Here is a 4,377-nt window from a genome sequence, read left to right as displayed (position 1 = left end):
GTACCTTGTAAATAGGTGCGCTCTCGACAAGGACGGGAGGGGGGAGGGAAGACGAACGGGGGTGCGAAGAAAGGGCTTAACACAGGAGACATGGAAGACAGGATGGACGCGACGAAGATGTCGCGGAAGAAGCAGTCGCACAGCGACAGGATTGACGACCTGGGAGACACGGAACGGACCAATGAACCGCGGAGTCAACTTACGAGAAGCTGTCGTAAGAGGAAGGTTGCGAGTGGAAAGCCACACTCTCTGGCCGCAACAATACCTTGGACTCTTAATCCTGCGTTTATTGGCGGCTCTCACCGTCTGTGCCCTGTAACGGCAAAGTGCAGACCTCACCCTCCTCCAGGTGCGCTCACAACGTTGGACAAACGCTTGAGCGGAGGGAACGCTGGACTCGGCAAGCTGGGATGAGAACAGAGGAGGCTGGTAACCCAGACTACTCTGAAACGGAGATAACCCGGTAGCAGACGAAGGAAGCGAATTGTGAGCGTATTCTGCCCAGGGGAGCTGTTCTGCCCAAGACGCAGGGTTTCTGAAAGAAAGGCTGCGTAGTATGCGACCAATCGTCTGATTGGCCCTCTCTGCTTGACCGTTAGACTGGGGATGAAACCCGGAAGAGAGACTGACGGACGCACCAATCAAACGACAGAACTCCTCCAAAACTGTGACGTGAATTGCGGGCCTCTGTCTGAAACGGCGTCTAACGGGAGGCCATGAATTCTGAATACATTCTCAATAATGATTTGTGCCGTCTCCTTAGCGGAAGGAAGTTTAGCGAGGGGAATGAAATGTGCCGCCTTAGAGAACCTATCGACAACCGTCAGAATCACAGTCTTCCCCGCAGACAAAGGCAGACCGGTAATGAAGTCTAAGGCAATGTGAGACCATGGTCGAGAAGGAATGGGGAGCGGTCTGAGACGACCGGCAGGAGGAGAGTTACCCGACTTAGTCTGCGCGCAGTCCGAACAAGCAGCCACGAAACGGCGCGTGTCACGCTCCTGAGTCGGCCACCAAAAGCGCTGGCGAATAGACGCAAGAGTGCCTCGAACACCGGGATGACCAGCTAACTTGGCAGAGTGAGCCCACTGAAGAACAGCCAGACGAGTGGAAACAGGAACGAAAAGGAGGTTACTAGGACAAGCGCGCGGCGACGCAGTGTGCGTGAGTGCTTGCTTAACCTGTCTTTCAATTCCCCAGACTGTTAACCCGACAACACGCCTGTAAGGAAGAATCCCCTCGGGATCAGTAGAAGCCACAGAAGAACTAAACAGACGGGATAAGGCATCAGGCTTGGTGTTCTTGCTACCCGGACGGTAAGAAATCACAAACTCGAAACGAGCGAAAAACAACGCCCAACGAGCTTGACGGGCATTAAGTCGTTTGGCAGAACGGATGTACTCAAGGTTCTTATGGTCTGTCCAAACGACAAAAGGAACGGTCGCCCCTCCAACCACTGTCGCCATTCGCCTAGGGCTAAGCGGATGGCGAGCAGTTCACGGTTACCCACATCATAGTTGCGCTCAGATGGCGACAGGCGATGAGAAAAATAAGCGCAAGGATGAACCTTATCGTCAGACTGGAAGCGCTGGGATAGAATGGCTCCCACGCCTACCTCTGAAGCGTCAACCTCGACAATGAATTGTCTAGTGACGTCAGGAGTAACGAGGATAGGAGCGGACGTAAAACGTTCTTTAAGAAGATCAAAAGCTCCCTGGGCGGAACCGGACCACTTAAAACACGTCTTGACAGAAGTAAGAGCTGTGAGAGGGGCAGCAACTTGACCGAAATTACGAATGAAACGCCGATAGAAATTAGCGAAACCTAAAAGCGCTGCAACTCGACACGTGACCTTGGAACGGGCCAATCACTGACAGCTTGGACCTTAGCGGAATCCATCTGAATGCCTTCAGCGGAAATAACGGAACCGAGAAAAGTAACGGAGGAGACATGAAAAGAGCACTTCTCAGCCTTTACGTAGAGACAATTCTCTAAAAGGCGCTGTAGAACACGTCGAACGTGCTGAACATGAATCTCGAGTGACGGAGAAAAAATCAGGATATCGTCAAGATAGACAAAAACAAAGATGTTCAGCATGTCTCTCAGAACATCATTAACTAATGCCTGAAAAACAGCTGGCGCATTGGCGAGACCGAACGGCAGAACCCGGTACTCAAAATGCCCTAACGGAGTGTTAAACGCCGTTTTCCACTCGTCCCCTCTCTGATGCGCACGAGATGGTAAGCGTTACGAAGGTCCAACTTAGTAAAGCACCTGGCTCCCTGCAGAATCTCGAAGGCTGATGACATAAGGGAAGCGGATAACGATTCTTAACCGTTATGTCATTCAGCCCTCGATAATCCACGCAGGGGCGCAGAGTACCGTCCTTCTTCTTAACAAAAAGAACCCCGCCCGGCCGGAGAAGAAGAAGGCACTATGGTACCGGCGTCAAGAGACACAGACAAATAATCCTCGAGAGCCTTACGTTCGGGAGCCGACAGAGAGTATAGTCTACCTCGAGGAGGAGTGGTCCCCGGAAGGAGATCAATACTACAATCATACGACCGGTGAGGAGGAAGGGAGTTGGCTCGGGACCGACTGAAGACCGTGCGCAGATCATGATATTCCTCCGGCACTCCTGTCAAATCGCCAGGTTCCTCCTGAGAAGTAGGGACAGAAGAAACGGGAGGGATGGCAGACATTAAACACTTCACATGACAAGAAACGTTCCAGGATAGGATAGAATTACTAGACCAATTAATAGAAGGATTATGACATACTAGCCAGGGATGACCCAAAACAACAGGTGTAAACGGTGAACGGAAAATCAAAAAAGAAATAGTCTCACTGTGGTTACCAGATACTGTGAGAGTTAAAGGTAGTGTCTCAAATTTGATACTGGGAAGATGACTACCATCTAAGGCAAACATGGGCGTAGGCCTGTCTAACGGTCTGAAAGGAATGTTATGTTTCCGAACCCATGCTTCGTCCATGAAACAACCCTCAGCCCCAGAGTCAATCAAGGCACTGCATGTAGCACCCGAACCGGTCCAGCGTAGATGGACCGACATAGTAGTACAAGATCTAGATGAAGGGACCTGAGTAGTAGCGCTCACCAGTAGCCCTTCGCTTACTGATGGGCTCTGGCCTCTTACTGGACATGAATTAACAAAATGTCCAGTAACTCCGCAATAGAGGCACAGGCGGTTGGTGATCCTCCGTTCCCTCTCCTTAGTCGAGATGCGAATCCCTCCCAGCTGCATGGGCTCAGTCTCAAAGCCAGAGGAGGGAGATGGTTGCGATGCGGAGCAGGGAAACACCGTTGATGCGAGCTCTCTTCCACGAGCCCGGTGACGAAGATCTACCCGTCGTTCTATGCGGATGGCGAGAGCAATCAAAGAGTCCACATCTGATGGAACCTCCCGGGAGAGAATCTCATCCTTAACCACTGCGTGGAGTCCCTCCAGAAAACGAGCGAGCAGCGCCGGCTCGTTCCACTCACTAGAGGCAGCAAGAGTGCGAAACTCAATAGAATAATCCGTTATGGACCGTTCACCTTGGCATAAGGAAGCCAGGGCCCTAGAAGCCTCCCTACCAAAAACTGAACGGTCAAAAACCCGAATCATCTCCTCTTTAAAGTTCTGGAACTTGTTAGAGCAATCAGCCCTTGCCTCCCAGATAGCTGTGCCCCATTCTCGAGCCCGGCCAGTAAGGAGTGAAATGACGTAAGCAACCCGAGCTCTCTCTCTAGAGTATGTGTTGGGTTGGAGAGAGAACACAATCTCACACTGCGTGAGAAAGGAGCGGCACTCAGTGGGCTGCCCGGAGTAGCAAGGTGGGTTATTAACCCTAGGTTCTGGAGGCTCGGCAGGCCAGGAAGTAACAGGTGGCACGAGACGTAGACTCTGGAACTGTCCAGAGAGGTCGGAAACCTGAGCGGCCAGGTTCTCCATGGCATGGCGAGCAGCAGACAATTCCTGCTCGTATCTGCCGAGCATGGCTCCTTGGATCTCGACGGCAGTGTAACGAGCGTCTGAAGTCGCTGGGTCCATTCCTTGGTCGGTTCCTTCTGTCATGCAGGTGATAGAGGACCCAAAAGCGACTTAACAGAAACAGAGTTTATTCAAATCCAAACAGGGAATAACAGAAATCCTCTAGTCTGTAGAGGGGAATAACAAGAGAAGCGGCCACAGACTGCAGGTCGCTTCGGGTAGGCGCAGGCCGTAGTAGACAGAGACACCTGCTCACACGCAGCATCTGATGAAGGCAAAAAACACGACAGGACAGGGCGAAACACAATCACAGCATGGTGAATACAAAACAAGGAACCGACGGGACAGGAACGGAACACAAAGGAATAAATAGGGACTCTAATCA

This window comes from Oncorhynchus gorbuscha, linkage group LG20, assembly GCF_021184085.1.
Source record: "Oncorhynchus gorbuscha isolate QuinsamMale2020 ecotype Even-year linkage group LG20, OgorEven_v1.0, whole genome shotgun sequence".
Taxonomy (NCBI): domain Eukaryota; kingdom Metazoa; phylum Chordata; class Actinopteri; order Salmoniformes; family Salmonidae; genus Oncorhynchus; species Oncorhynchus gorbuscha.
The sequence above is the reverse complement of the archived record's forward strand: the minus strand, read 5'-3'. Positions refer to the sequence as shown.